At 36.3% G+C, this 17123-nt stretch overlaps 1 long non-coding RNA gene across 3 annotated transcripts; it reads left to right on the top strand.

Moving 5' to 3' along the window:
* Positions 1-1689: 1689 nt before the first annotated feature.
* LOC140145701 (uncharacterized) lies at positions 1690-12931 on the top strand. 3 transcript variants are annotated; one of them, XR_011858122.1, is made up of 3 exons: positions 1690-1818; positions 10055-10198; positions 11556-12931. It is a non-coding gene; the product is annotated as an uncharacterized lncRNA (long non-coding RNA). The 3 variants fall into 3 exon arrangements; XR_011858121.1 differs by lacking the exon at positions 1690-1818 and adding an exon at positions 2237-2365 and having other exon boundaries at positions 10079-10198; XR_011858120.1 differs by lacking the exon at positions 1690-1818 and adding an exon at positions 2237-2365.
* The last annotated feature ends 4192 nt before the right edge of the window (positions 12932-17123 follow it).

Below are 17123 nucleotides of genomic sequence, written 5' to 3'. Positions count from 1 at the left end.
AATTTCAAAAATCAAAATTATTTGATATCAGAATGACATTCTTCGTATTCAGAATGCAATTCGATAGGCCTATGTCTGATGTGCTCTGATGTCCCAAAATAAATACTGTCCAACCGTTGATACCCCAGCCTTTAATGATACTAGAATTTGTATTCAAGTGCAATGAAATTGTACACATGTCATTGATATAAAATATGTGGAATTGTGGAAATGTTTTAAAGTACGTACCATAGCACGCTATAATGTTTGCCATTTGGAAGCTAAACGAATGAAATTTGATGTAAAAGTGCCGGATCAAATACGCGCGAAGCGCACAAAAATGTGTACGGGGCTAAAATGGCCAAATATGAGCTTAATTTGGTCAGAAACACACATACAGGCGTCAACATTGGGAGGATGATTGTAATTTGTATGAGCCATCCCCTCCGGGATCTCGCCTATGTTTACGGGGACTTTTTGTTGCGGCGAAGCGCGCAAAAACAAGACTATTTTAGCTCAAAATACAGGGGCGTAGCCAGTTTTCTTGGTCTACACTACTGCCGAAATGGTGTGTTTTGCTATTAAATTAGCTTAAATTGATGGGCCAGTTCGCATGATCGCGAAGCGCAAAATTTTTCAATTTTACCCTATTTGGGCCCAAAACATGGTGCTTTTCGATGTGCTAAAAAAAGTTGCACATGGCAATTATTGCTTTATTTTTTCTTCTTTAAGGATTTTTAGGGCATGTCCCCCATGAAAAAAATTAGGGGGGGATGGGTACCCCAGTTCTCCAAGCTTCCTCCGCCTATAATTGTAATGCAACATGATTTAGTTGTAGGGCCTATATATCAATGATTAATAAATTAATAACCTGTACTACATGAAACATTATTGTAAAAATTGTCAACACTGAAGAAGAGCAAAGATATTGCAGCTAGTTTTAGTGATTTAAAGAGCTGACCAGAAAGAACTGACACAAACCTCAAAATTAAGTTATAGACGACAATTTTTAACACTGGATCAAATGTACTTTTGTTGTGGTTTAATATGGGAACATTTGCGCGCGCAGCGCGTGAAAAATTTTTACACCCCCCCTCTAGGCCTAGGCCTACGTGCCGAAAAACTTTTTAACCCCCCTTGTTCATACACCCAAAACTTTTTTAACCCCCCCTATTCAGAACTCCTAAAATTTTATGACCCCCCTACATATTTTCCAGCCCCCCTCCCCACCAGAGTATTTCTGAACACTCCCTTAGTGCTAGGCCTTTTTCCCGATTTTTCATGTACAGCCCACAATGGGAGGGGTGTCATATAGACCTACGGCAGTGCCCACTTGCAACCGGATGGAACCGGCGGGCCACCGGCGGTCGAGCTTTGATTTGATCCCTAATGATTTCGCTGATACTGTAGTTATAGTATGTAAATTGTAACGTGTCTTTCATGTGCCACGTACTTTTTAATATTCAATAAAATAATGGCTAAAATTGCATAAGATTAGTATTCAGATGACTGAATTGTTTATTTTTGTTATTTGCTAGTTTAAAAATAACAAATCTATTACTTTTGTAGGAAAAAAATAGGGTTAGCTATTAAAACAATATTATGTCCACATCTTTCTATTTAAATAGATGAAACCTCGTTGAGCTTCATCTCTGCGTTACTTTAAGTTAATCAATCGGATTTACCGGAAGCATCAAAACATGATGTAAACAAGACTTGCAACTTCGGTTTGACTAGACTCGCTTGCCAGTCCTATATACGCCGTACCTATGTATATTGAGGACTGGCTTACGCCATTTTGGATGTCAATGGGAAATACACACTTAACGATTTGCGCCGGTTAGAAACTTGAAAAAAAATCTTTAAAATGTCATCAATGTATATAAAAGTGGTACCAACCGTATTGTGCTTGCTAATTTAAGACTCGGTTGAAACAAAATTAAGGATCGAAAGCATTTTAGTGTCCAAAAAGGCAAAATTATCGTCAAAGTTCTGCCGAAATCGGCACCCTTGCGAAGGGTTCAGAATTCGAATCGGGAACGAAAATATCCGATCTTTGCGATCAAAAACACAAAATTACAACTTTAAACATACTATTGGCAAAAGACATTATGACCAAACAATACAGAATAGAAAATTTGACATCATTTTCTCAAAATATTGAAAAATTTGCTCACTAGACATCGAAAAAGTTCGCAATCCAATTCCCGTTCAAACGCGTGGGAAACTGAAAGTGCGATAATCGTGACTAGGTTTGACTATGAATTGTTTGATAATTGATGTTTACTTTTTCCAGTAAAAGGAGTACTCGAGAATCCTTGAGGAAACTTGCAATTTATAAATCTGAAGGCAAGCCGATACATGCATTGTTGCTGCATTACATTTGGTAAGCTTACACATTACAGCTGAATTCCACAGCCTTTTCCCGGTGCCCCGGGCCTAGAACTTCCAGTAACTGTAACTCGTCATACCTAGATCAGGTCAGTAGATGTCATTATGTTTATGATAAAGACTGAAGTCTTGCTGGCAGGACTACCCCGGGCCTGGCTTTGCCTGCCCTGCTGCAGTGCTAGTCCGAATAATCAGACCCAAAACCAGGGACAGACGTTAAGTTTCAGTTTTCTACTGGCCCTCCGGGCCAGTGAAATGGCAAATCTAGTGGCCCTGCAATAAATTTACTGGCCCAGCTTTTTCAATATGTTCTACTGCAAAAAAAACAAAAACAAAAAAAACTTTTTTGTCGGTGCTTTTGGGGAAAAATCTATATAAATTTTTAATCATTTGTCATCATACAATGCATGTGTATCAGGCCCATGAAAGTCAATTCCGAGTTTATCATCCCCTTTTTTTTCCAGGTTGGTGAGGTGACTTTTTCATTTTTCATCAGATTTCATTATTGACCTAAAATGCGTGTTGATTTAAAGCCACACTCATACACGTTATGTATAAACATGTTTTTATATGGGTAGGGACTAGAAAAGTTAGAAAAGAGCCTGGTATTGATAAGCCTAAGTTATGAATTTATATGTTTTATAATCAAAAATATATGTTTCCAATTGCTAAAACTGGTGAAAACACTGATACTTTGAAAATAATGAATTATTTTGGCATTTTTGACAATTTGACGCGGGTGTTTTTGGTTTCCAAAAAGTGACGCGGGCGGGTGACGATAAACTCGGAATCGACTTTCACGCGCCTCATATCGCAAATATCAAAAAATCTAAATTAATTGATATTCCTCATTTTCAAAATGCAATTCGGTATATCTGACGTGCTCTCACAAAAAATATGTGGAAACATCACTATCCGAGCCCTTAAAGTCAAGCAAACCTTAACATTTTAATTTTTTTTGTACTGAATGTACTCAATGTAGAGAGTGTAGTCACTAACACAAGTTCAGTCAGTAGTCCTGCCTTTTTTAGTTCCAAAAGTTTCAAACTAGGCGGTATCACTATTATCATCAGATATAATTATGTAGCGCATGGAAGAGCTAAGTAGTACATAGGCCTACTACCATCGTAAAAAGCGGCCGTATATTTCCAACTTGTTAGCAACGCAAGAATTAGAATAGGCTATATAAAATATTATACAAAAAAAATCATTGAATAAAGATATAAATTTCAAGTAAAGAAGCGAAGAATAATTATAATGTCGTAAAAGAATATTCTTTTACGACATTATAATTATTCTTCGCTTCTTTACTTCCTTCATCAAATGTCGACGCAGTTAATTTTCTACTCTATAAATTTCAAGTGACAGGCAGAGCAGAAAACTGTGTAAATATGACCATCACTGATATCTTGTCTCGTAAGTGTTATATCAGGCCCAAAAATCTAGTGGCCCGCCGGGCCAGCATTGTTGGAAGTTTACTGACCCGACGTAAAATCCACTGGCACCGGGCCACTGCTTAAATCCGTCCCTGCCAAAACAAAATATTAATTTCTGACATGATCCTGTTCTGGGTCTGAACTGTTTCCATATGAAATCTTGATGGCAAATTGGACAATAGGGCTATTTCATTATAAATGACAACATTGAGTCCCAAAAGGGGTCAAAATTCAAACTCATTTATTTCATGCAAATTCATTATCATTTCAAAGTTCAGATGGTGTGTCAATAATTCTCAAAATATTAGAGCGTCAAACCCTCAGGAACCATTAAAAAATTAAATTGAATTTTTGCTGTGTAAAACATAGCTGCCGTCTGGAGTGGACATTTTTTTAAACAATTTAATATATACACAACTTTGAAAGAGTATATGTAACCAACATTGGGTTCATACTTATTCATATTTAGTCTGTAATAATTGTTGTATGTTCCTTTACACTTCAGTGTCTTAAATATGCCAGTTTCAATATAAAACAATTAGTAAATTGATACTAATCCAGATAAATGGTGCAAAATTACTACATATTTTAAGGATAAACTTTATCTTCACATGAAAAATTCATGAAATAGTCATTTTGTCCTGCCCAATAGCTACACTGATGCATAAGTGAGTATTCTGCGTCAATCTGTTGTACTAGTCATGGAAAACCTAAAATAAAAGACCCTCCTGTGTCATTTGTTCTGGATAGGACACATTTTTAACACATAATAAAGCATACTTTAACTTTAGAAATAGCTGCATCAATATTATTGCATCAATATTATTGCATAAAAGATCCCCAGCATTTAAAATCCACTACAAACAGGGTTAATATTCTGGTTAAATTAGGAATATTGCAATTTTTAGCTAACCGAAGTTCAATGCAGAATAATATCATATGTGTTCTCAACAACTGGACAATAATTTGAACACTAAAGTGGTTTGTAAGCATAATTTGCAATAAAATGCAAAAAATTTCTTGTGGGTTTGGCTCTTTGAAATTTTTATTTTTTAGTTTGTTTACCAATTCATGGAAATGACATAATTGTGCTGGAGAGGACATTTGTTAAATTGCAAACAGAATCGTGGATACAGGCTTGCAAAAATGCAACAAATACCAAATCATGTGCCACCTTGGTAGAAGGAAGACCACTCTTCCTCTACAAATTTCACATTCTATGATATAATCCTTCTTATTTCAACAATTAGTAATTAACTTCAGTTCTGGAGAGGACAAATTTTAACGCGGAACTGTGGTATCAAGAACAAGTGGTCTACTGTATGTAAAATAAATGAATTCCTCAATCAGTGCCCTGTCCCATCAATTGGTAATATAACACAGATTATACAGGTAGGGTAAGGGTTTATATTTCCTCTTTAATGTTAACAAAAATGGAGGCATGAATTGGAGAGGACACTCATTTTTTATTTAACGCAAAATGCCAATTTTGCAAGAATCTACAAATTTTAACATTTTTGCACCAATTTTCACCATTCAACTTGCATGATGTTCCACACATATCATATTTTCATTGCAACAAGCACATTGCCATAGAATGTACCTAATTTTTCAAAGAATTAATTCAGAATACATGGGCAAAATGAAATGGGACTCCAAAATTGGGTTAAAAATGTACCTTTTGGCAATTATTTATACAAAAAATAGACAGAATTCTGTAAAAATGCTCATGTAGCTTGTAGTTTGTGGCATACTTAGAATTAAGTTAATAACACTGCATTATCACCCTAATTATATCAACCAGATATGATAAAAGCCATTTTTGTGAACGTGTCATTTATAATGAAATCTCCCAATAGAAGCACATGGTTCTACGTGACAGCTTTTTAATCCCTATTCATGTTACATGAATCACGCTATTGTGGACCATGATGAGTACGAGTGTTTGGACAAGGGGAACGGTCTTTTGTCTACCTCTCTGTTTGTAAACAAACCAGGAGGTCGAAATTGTCCTCCTCGCCGAATACTAAAGTCGGCGTAATAGTGCGGCACTACTGCAGTGCATGCAGCATACACAGCGTCATTATCCCTATACATGTATATCTTTGTGTCAGAAATTGCCATGATAGGAGGGCGACTCCGCTAGTTCTTCAACAGCTACACATGGCGATTTTGTTCCGCTGGCGCTGGCTGGCCAATGTGTTTTATCATGAGTTTCGAGATAGCATGGCCTGGGGCCGAGCAGCTAAAGCATGCTATTAAACTAAGGCTTTAGGTTAAGCTGTAAGTGTAAGTAACTATGCACACCACCTGTATGATAGATAGATACGTTTCTTTCCCACTACACTCTACAGCTGATTGAAAAGTCTATAGATCCTCAATCCAGCTATGGAGCTATCTCCAAACGGTCAGAATCAGTGAAGCATGACACCATGTAATTGTAAAGCAGTGGAAATTCGGAAGTAAACATTAACAACGCTGATCACGACGGGTATAGCGCCCAAAAAAGTTGCACAAATGACACATCGGCTAATTGTTGGCATGGTAACCTGACTAACCTTTAGGCCTAACTTAAAGATTAGCACACTTTGCTCTGAAGATACAGACAAGTCATCAAATAAATTTCGGTACCGGTAAACATTAAACTTCACAAAGAATTGTTTTAAAAGTTTGAAAATCGACGACAATTGAATTGATTGATTGATTGATTGATTGATTTTATTTGGTACTATAAGAATAACATACAAATTACACTACATATACAGTATTATTATAACAAAATAAAATATATTGCACATCAAAATTGTATAACGAAATTACAAATCAACACAAGTACCAAGGATAGCCCAAAAAGCCTTGGGAAAAGCTTATTTCCATTGGGGTCCTTTACAAGTAAGAGAAATATAGGAACAAACTGCCATACAAAAACAAGAACAGAGACAACGTGCACAAAGGACGCAAAAAGCAGATATGTGAGACCAGCTCAAACTCTAAAAATCAAATGGACCCTTGATGAGCTAAAAACTGTTTGACAGATTGTTTGTACAATTTAAAATCATTGATGTTCTTGATTTCATTTGGCAGTGAGTTCCAATGATGAATTGCACTATTAAAGAAAGTGAGGCTATTTTGGCCCTTGGAGTGAGGAACCTTAAAGTTGAATGGACTACCCCTGGTACTGTAATTATGAAGAGATGATACTCTAGTAAAATGCATTTTCATATATTCAGGACAACAGTTATGGAAAATTTTAAAAACATGACTAAGTTTTAATTGAACTACTCTGTCTTGACTGGATAGCATACCCACCAAATCCAATTCTTTCTGCCCAATATGAGTACGTGGCCCCACATCCAAAATAAAACGAACGATCTTGTTTTGCATAATTTGTAATTTGTTTTTGTAGTTTTTAGATAATCCTGTATACCATGAAGAACATGCATAATCGAAATGACAAAGAATTAAAGCTGAACACAGTGTCTTGCGTGTTTTCATGCATAAAAAGTCTGCATGTCTGTACAAGAATTTGAGTCTCCCGTTTGCTTTTTTGATAATATTAGAAGCAATTGATTCACCGGAAAGAGTGTTATCTAGGGTGACCCCTAAATATTTCACAGACAGAGAGGTATTAATTAGCTCTCCATTGCAAGCAACAGTAAAACTATCAACTGAATTGAGCTTCCTTTTGGTACCAAATAAGATGGCCTCAGTTTTACCAAGATGAAGGGAGAGCTTATTATCTATCATCCATTGCCTGCAAGAGTCTAATTCGAGACTCAGTTTATCAGCGATCTTTTGGGGATCTTTGTCAGAAACAAGCAAGACACTGTCATCAGCGTATAAAAGTGATTTGCAGTCGACACTGGTGGGCATGTCATTCACATAGCAGAGAAAGAGGAGTGGACCAAGGATACTGCCTTGCGGAACTCCACAGGAAATATCAAGTGGGGCAGAATCAACCTGGTTGACATTGACGATTTGCCTCCTACCAGTTAAATAAGATTTAAACCACTCAACCGAGGACACTCCCAAGGCCTCTAATTTTTTCAAAAGAATGACATGGTCAACAGTGTCGAAAGCCTTTTGCAGATCAATCAAAACCATACCAGTAAAATTGCCAGAAGCGGTCTGACTATGAATATAGTCAGTAAGGTGAGTCAAACATGTGTCCGTTGAGAAAAGCCCCCTAAATCCAGACTGGAAGCTGTAAAGGATGTTATTCTTTGTTAAGTAGTTCTCAAGCTGGACATAGACGGCCCTCTCAAGGATCTTGGAAGTGACACTAAGAATGCGCACAGGACGATAGTTACCAACTTCTGTTCTTACATTTTTCTTAAAAAGTGGTTTAACACGAGCCATTTTAAATTCGGTTGGAACTGAACTTGAACTGATAGATAAATTGATAATGTGCGTTAAATGATCTTTGATGACCAAGGCTCCATCCCTAAGAAATCTTGCTGGGATACCATCGAGCCCAGTACTTTTAGATGTGTTTAATGAACAGAGTTCTTTAAAAACAAAATCAGAAGTGATGGATGAGAGTCTAAAACTGTTTGGTTTCACATCCTTTTCTTTATAGTAATTTTTAAAAACTTCAGACTCAGTCGAAAAAAGACCTTTCGATGGTGGGAGATCTTTCACTAGGTTGCCAGCAACAGTAGTGTAAAAATCATTAAAACAATTGGCAACTTTTTTAGAATTAAAAAACACTTCTCACCATTCACAGTTAAAACAATTTGAGAATGATCTTTACCTTTGGAGCTGTAGCCAAGGGATTTAAATTGTTTCCAAAGACCTTTAGGATTGTTTTTGTTTTCTTCAATTTTGTTAGAAAAATATGAAGCTTTTGCCTTCTTAATATCCCGTTGAATTTGATTTCTGATTTTACAGAACTTTGTGTAAACCTCAGGATTGTTATCATGTTTAAAATTGTGCAAAAGCTTATCTCTTGTACGGATGTTATCCAAGATGTCATTATTCATCCATGGTTCGGTTTTATTTTTTATTCGAACCTCTTTGACAGGAGCTATTTTGTCAATGACACTCAACAAGTTCATTTTAAATACATTCCAAGCAGAATCCACATCACTGCAATAAACATGTGACCAGTCAGTATCAGCCAGTGCAACCAGCAGATCATCTTTGCTGTAATTCTTAAGAGAACGCACGTTGACCACGTTGTGTTTATTGAACTTCACCTTCTTTGTCTTTCTAGTGCAATAAATAAGAAACTGATGATCGCTAATGCCTACACCGACTGTACCTGATTGGGTGATATTGTCAAGGTTATTGCAGATGACATGGTCCAGAATAGAAGATCTTGTTTTACACACTCTAGTTGGGGAATCAATAACTTGTTTACAATCAAACATTTGCAACACATGTTTCATTTTTGACAAAAGATAGTCTTGTTTTAAGGCATAATCGACATTAAAATCACCAAGTATAATGAGTTCCAAATCAGATTGAATTCTGGACAAAGTGTCTTCAAATATGTCAAAAAAGTGAGAGTTAGTTTGAGGGCGGTAGCAAGCGCCTACAACAATTGGTTTTGTTTTGGGGAACAATAATTCAGCCCAAATCGATTCGATCTGATCATTGCAAAGGTCTAATCTTGCATTAAAGGCAATGCTATCTTTAATGTACAAACACACTCCCCTCCATGTCTATTTCTGTCATTACGAAGAACATTAAAGCCTTCTATTTCAATTTCAGAGTCTGTAACAGAATCATCAATCCATGTTTCGGATATAGCAATTATTGAATGACTATAGTAGTTATAGTTCCACACTCTATCTTCTACCACACAGAACTTCTTTAGCCTTTTCAATACTGACACTGTGCTTCATAGAATTCAGAATGGGCAGAGTGGCGGAGGATGTGGAGGTGGGGATGTGGTACACACAAACTCTATGGGATTGATTTTTTGGCCCCTGCATGTGGGGCTTAGGTTATCATCCAGATGGTGGCTTGTTTTTTGGTATCTTTGTTTGGCTGTCCGGGCGGAAGCAAATTCATTAATCCACTGTGCAGCTCCAACGCAAGGGGCGATCAACTTGGTACAGTGATAGAATGGTGACCTCATGTGCTGTATAGTTTTGTGTCATATTATTTGCATATTTATGCATATTAATAAGCTCATTTGCATATTTTGGGTACATTTCCGTTAATCCACTATGCAGCTCCAAGTCAACGCAATGGCCGATCATCGGACTTCTCTGATTTGCTCTTCATTTTCTGTATTTCAGCATTTGTTGTGCAGGGAACAACAGCATTTGTTCTGCGGGGAACAACCCGGCCGGGGGAACAACACTATAGTCAACACCAGCCCATGTGAAGTCCCCATACCCAATCATGAAAGCTAAATACAGAATGCACGGTAGCCAAAATAGGTAGGTTACTGTTATAGGGCTCGGATAGCAATGTTTCCACATATATTTATTTTGGGACCTGAAAGCACATCGAAAACATATCGAATTGCATTTTTAAAACGATGAATGTCCTTCTGATATCAAATAATTTTGAATTTTGAAATTTGCGATATTATACACATTTTAAGGCAAATAACAGTCCTCACGAGTAAATTGTATAAAGCTAATGAGTAATGATAAATACTTAAGTGTACATGATAAATACTAAGTTAAGTGTACGTAGCTGAGATGAAAAGGCGATGAGCAATTGAAAATTTTGACCTTTCTTATGTTGAAGATATAGATTTTTTCCCCCAAAAGACCTAAATTTTTTCCAGGTTCATCATCAGGACATTCCTGGTTTGAAAAATGCAATTCAATATGTCTGTGGTGCTCTTGGGTCCCACAAAAAGTATGTGAAAACATCGCTATCCGAGCCGTTAAGGCTGTGATACAATACATTTGTATGTAATTTATAGGATGACAGGAATGTACCTGGGTAACCCGAGTACAAGTGTCACTAGGGATCAAGTCAAAGTTGAGTGCAAAATTTGCACTTTAAAAATTTTATGGTCTTCAAACTTTGGTGTATGAGTAGCAATGATATAATTATTTATAAGGCCAAGTAAAAATAAAAACATGTTTCTCGTCCGGGTTTTTAAAAATTAGGAGAATGAGGGGCTTTTTATTTTCTATTTTTTATTGGAAAACGACGCTAAATACCTGTATTTGGCACCATATTTTGGGTATTCGACATACAGATTGATATCTGAGAAAAAGGAGGAGGCCCTTTTTATTTTATTGTTTTGAGAGGTAGACCCTAGTGATCACAAAACTCTTCTTAAATGATGTATTATGCATTTACAAAGCCGTAAAATAAGTTTCAACTTCTGAAACATCTTTTTCAACAAGTTATAACTGAAAGTTTACAAAATAAAAAGAAATTTGAAAAATCTTCAAAAAATGAGGAGGGCGCGGACGAGAAACATGTATTTTTTTTTACTCGGCCTAATATGATATTTGGTGAAAATATATCTACAAAATATTTAATGTAAACGGCAGCTTTGTTTGCCATGGTTTGGCTTTTGAATTTATTGTCTAGTTATCATTTGAATTGAACTGTGGTCTCTTGTAATTGGATGTTGTGGCTGATGGGACTCAATCAAAAATTGACTTTGTAATTTACCTAAGTTTACATAAAACGCAAAAGGCCGCCCTAGCTAAAAGTGTTTGTCATGCACAAACAGCCATGCTCCTTCTCCTTCTCATATATCTCTCTCTCCCCTTAATCTTTCTTCTACATGTAACTTGTATATATTTATTTCCTGTTTCCTTACAGAGTGCAAGCACCTCATTCAAGAATCACCAAAAATATGCTACTACTTCAAGTTCAACCCTTCCAATGCAGATACTGTTTACGATGGTGAAGTAGAGTTTACGATGGAGAAGTAGAGTAGCTGACACACTAGGACTCCCTGTTATTCCAGGAAATGGACTTCAACAAACAAAGAAGATATATGAGTGTGCCAAATGCAAGCAATGTTTTTTCATACTTTCAGCATTTGAACACCACAAATGCATCTCAGACACTCAAAGTGGCTCATCTCATCAAAAGACTCCTATCCAGCCAAAAGGCATCCATGATACAACAACAGATGTTATCAGACTCGAGAAGAGGCAACATCCATTGCACAGATGGATGTGCAGTAAATGTACATTGGGTTTTGCCACACATGACATCCTGAAAGCACATGAATTATTTGTGCATAATTCACACAGCAAAATGCAATTGGGAAGAAACTCGCGTTTAGAAAGACATAGTAAGATAGTGCATTCAGTGGATATTCCCATTGAGGACAATCGGCAACAAACAACAGAGAAAGTTCCTAAAATTTCTGTAGCATATGAGTGCGACAAATGCAAGAAACGTTTCTTAACACTTTCAAAGTATGATCAGCACAAATGCATCTCAGACAGTGGTTCAGCTCATCAAGGACCTGGTGTCCAGCCAAAGTGCAATCATTGCAACATGCGTCTTGCAGCAACATCAGATGTGGCCAGAACAAGGCAATGTTCACTTCTCCAATGGAAGTGCAAGAAATGTGGAATGTGTTTTGCCACAAATGACGACCTAAATGAACACAAAACAATACACGATGCAGATGAAGCCAGAGAAACTAGGCAGCAACAAAGAAATAAAACAGAGTACAGAAATAAAGTGGCTGGCAGTTTGGTAGCCATTGAGTGTGATAAGTGTAAGCTGCAATTCCCTTCGTATGCGACGTTTAGTAGCCACAAATGCATCTCAGATACCAGAAATGGTGTGGCCATACTCTGTGCCACCAGCATACCCAGGAAAAGGAATTCACACCCTCAATGCGAGCATTGCAACAGACATTTTGGAACTAAACCAAATTTAGAATGATCTGTAGTTGTAATGGGTTTGACCAGTAAGCATGGTAAGGACAACTGATGAGAGAAGGACAAGAACTTTGTTGCACACATCCAACCACAGGTTTTTCGTTGCGTATGAGACGTCATGAGCATGACACTCGGTTTGAATATATGCAGTGTTTTGAGAAGTTCTCGTGTACAGAAGAGCTGACTCAACATCGGACGAGTCACATGGACTCAAGGAAGCGCTGAGTTGTCATCAGTGCAATAAAGAATTTAAATCTAAACAAATTGCATTTCGCATTTGTTTTCAAACCACTTGTGAGCTTTTTTTTTTTTTTTTTTGCCCTACTGGGACATCATTGCACTCGACAATTTTGGCACCAGGGAATGTTTAATATCACATGTTATGTTGAGGAACAACTATTAATTCGTTTTTATGATCAATATATGTGATGCGATCAAGCAAAATCAGTCGGAACTCGGAAATATTGATTTGAGATATAACCAAACAAAGGAAATAGTTCCTTTTGTTTCCTCTTGTTTTGGAAACTCTTTAATTGCTCATATCTTTGGAACTGGTTGTTCAATTTCAATGGGGTTTTCTGGAAAATCCAGCTTTGTAAATGTTTTTACTATTCTGTAAGAAACTGAAAATTTAATATCTCCGAGTTCCGACTGATTTTGCTTGATCGCATCACATATGAGTTTGTTTCAAATAATACCATGTGATTTGCGCTTTCATAATTAATTTTCTATCAAGCATATAAAGCATAATGTTGTGATTACTGGAGACATCCTTTAAAACGTCACAAAATGTGAACCATTATAACACTTTAACAAGTTTGGGTCGTGAAAATTGACAAGGATCTGTACATTTAAAGCCAAAGACCTAAAGGGCTCTTGAAGATTTGGCTTATTTCATTATAATATTAGTGGTGGGTTAAAGAATGATGATGTTTCAAATTTCTTAGGGAACCAGCTTATTCTGCTCCTGAGCAGTTTGACACCTTTTTCATCCAAATCGGCCAAAAAATGAGGTGCCGGCCAAAACAAGTATTTGGACAAGGGGTCTGAAAATCAATATTTTCATCAATAATCATTATTATATGCCTGATTTTGTTATAGTTGGTATGATTTGTATACATGTACATGTAATTGATGTTAAGATTTCCATTTTTGAAAGTTGCATTAAAATTGGAGTTGTTGTTTTCTTAAATTGCCATTTTACGTCCAAATAAGGATGTGAGGGTGCTTAAAGGCAGAATTTTTAGGTCATTTCGAGGTCACCAGGGGTCATCTGAGGTCAAATTAGTAACCACTGTCGTACGTAGGGGCATGAAACTTGGTGGATACAGTCTAAATTTAGAGCCAAATTTTTGGAAGGTCACTTTGGGGTCACCAGGGGTCATCTCAGGTACAATTTAGTTTTACTGACCGCTCAGCCAGGGGGATCGCGTTGTTGAGAACCACCTATTTTTGGAGATTGTTTGCTAGTCTGAAAGCAAGGTTGAAGGTTTGCTAGTCCAAAAAATAAAAAAGGTTTGCTTGTCTGAAAGTTAAGTCTAGGGTCAGAGTCATGGTTAGGGTCAGCGTTCAGACCAGCGACCCCTTTCTGTCATGGTTTCAGACTAGCAAACTTAAGGACTAATGCACCTTATACTTGTACTGGTGTACCTCAATTTTATCAGCAGGTTAAGAATTCAATATTTTTGTAGCCATATTTTAAGTGCTGAGGAGGACATGTCAGTTTATTTTAATTCTGGTTTTTACACGATTGTAATGTACTTTACTAAACAAATACCTTGCAAAAATCAGGACTTAAGGTGCTGTAGTTTTGTCAAAATCCAAGATTTTAAACAATCTGTCTTAATGAGACGGTTTCAATATTAATAATAATATTAGTCGAACATGTATGCGATGTTAATAACACAGTACGTCTATGGCAAGCCAAGGGGTCCAAAAGCGTGGAACTGCTACGCGTAGCTTCTTTCTCGTTACGTGCAGCTTATTAACCAATCAGATTCGCGGTTTTAAACACGTGGACCTGATGTAAACATCCTCTCTCACAAATATTACGTTGTTAATTTTTGTAAATGAAAATATCTGTAGTATATCAGCAAAAATGGTATAGGTGCTATTAAAGTAATATCTGAACAGAATGATGATTGTTCTATATTTAGGGGCTATCATTTTCTTCGGAAGGGGATCCCAAATATAGGGGTCATACTTTTTGGAAAGAAAAATAAGGGGAGGGTGTCATAAATTGATAATGACAAAATGTAGGGAGTCACAAGATGACTACAGATAGTGTGTTTATTGTATTAAAAAAGACTGATTTCAATACAATTTTAGCCTGTCTAGGGGGTAAGGTGTATCGGTGGTTGGAGTCGGGGGTCATAACATTTTGATGCCGAAATAGTGAGGGCCGCAATTTTATTGACGCCGACTTTTTGTAAATTTAGGAACCCCCCACCCCTTTCTGAAAAAAAAATGATGACCCATTTTACTCTCTCCATATTTACACAGTGGCATGTGATATCGCTTTCCCTGCAATATCTTTACACAGCGCTTTACATCAGTATTAGTTGTTGTTTGACCTTCATATCCCCTGCACCGCTAATACAGCCCGAGTATAACAGTATAAAGTTACTTGCTATTAAACACGGTGTAAACTTGGAAACACTAAATAAATATGCTTTGTGTCATTTTAGCCAGGCATTAGCAACATGTTCTCTTGACAGAAGTTGACACGTGCTGTGATTTGGCCTCCTTTACCCGTTCGTTATCTATGCTAATTCCGTAAATTAATTACAAGATAATAATTGTGAAAGAGGATACCTATAACTATACTACGCGCAGCTAACGACCCAACCACGTGATTAAATTTGACTATTTTGATTAGTCAAACAGCTGCTCGTAACGAGAAAGAAGCTACGCGTAGCTGTTCCACGCTTTTGGACCCCTTGGCTTGCCATATACGTCATGTATACGACATGCAGGTCTAAACTTGTACTGCCGGTGTAACACACATTGCCGCTGGTTGTAAATTCCAATATTCTTTGCTTTAACTGACTTGTTCAGCTTAAAATTAAAAAGGGATGTAAAAGCTAACATTTTATGAACAATAAAATAATAATCAATTGTTTTTTAGAATTGTTACAATATGGCTCAAATGTATCAATGAATGTACAAAATTGGAATGAATGGTTACATGCTTATTTTTAAAAGAATTATTAATTTTAAAACCTTAAGGGATCTGGAATGAGCATTTCGACAGTATTTTTTGTGGGACATGAGAGCACATCAGACATATCGAATTGCATTCTGAATATGGAGAATGTCTTTCTGATATCAAATAATTTTCATTTTTTGAAATTCACGATGTAATACAAATTTTATTACAAATTATTCAAATTTGATATTTTTCAAATTTTTGATATAACAGTCCTCGAAGTAAATTTTATAAATCTAATGATATACCGTATTCATTCCAATAAGCGCCCATGCCCCAATAAGCGCCCACTAAGGGTATTTTCATTTTGCTAAAGGGTATCATTAATGTTGAAGTGACAGATAGATGTTGATACAGTGAAATAGCTGCAGGACTACAAGTCCTGCATAAACTTGCAATACATTTTCTGCATCAGAAAAAGCTACTAGAACGTCTTGGACACTTTTATAATAATACAAAAATTTGTCTGTAATAAACGCCCCATAATTATTATAAAAAAATTAGGTAAACAAGGTAAAAAATAAGCGCCCATCCAAAATGACTTTGTTAAGAGCCCTGGGCGCTTATTGGAATGAATACGGTACATGTATTCTTAAAGTGTATGTAGCTGGGAGGAAAAGCCAATGATCAATTGAAAATTTTGACCTTTCATATTGAAGATATAGATTTTTTTCCCAAAAAGACCTTTCTAATTTTTTTTTGGTGTTTTGGGAAAAAATTCTGTATCTTCAAAACGAAAAGTCAGAATTTTCAATTGATTGTCGGCTTTTTTTATCCCACCTACATACACTTTAAGTATAAATCGTCAGATTTATAAAGTTTACTTCTAGTAAAACTGTTAAATATCAAAAATATCAATTTTTAATCATTTGCCATAAAATGTGTATTACATTGCGAATTTCAAAAACCAAAATTATTTGATATCAGGACATTCTTCGTATTCAGAATGCAATTCGATATATATATATACGTCTGATGTGCTCTAATGTCTCACAATAAATACTGTCCAAACGTTCATACCCCTTCCCTTAATGTACGATTTTCTTCAAATTTAAATTTGTTATTCTTAAAAGGGCATTTCGTGATCCACAGCCTCATCCCCCCATTTTTCTCAAAAAAAGTTGAGATTTTTGTATCACTGGAAACCTCTGGCTACATAATGTTTATGTACAAAATATTTCTTGCAGATTAATTCGTTTAGCTAAGATATCGTGAAATTTGAATTTCGTTCTGGTGCACCAGAACGAAATTACAACGTATTGTCTATGGAGCAGTGTA

This window comes from Amphiura filiformis, unplaced genomic scaffold (genome assembly GCF_039555335.1).
Source record: "Amphiura filiformis unplaced genomic scaffold, Afil_fr2py scaffold_594, whole genome shotgun sequence".
Classification (NCBI taxonomy): domain Eukaryota; kingdom Metazoa; phylum Echinodermata; class Ophiuroidea; order Amphilepidida; family Amphiuridae; genus Amphiura; species Amphiura filiformis.
The sequence above is the reverse complement of the archived record's forward strand: the minus strand, read 5'-3'. Positions and strand labels throughout refer to the sequence as shown.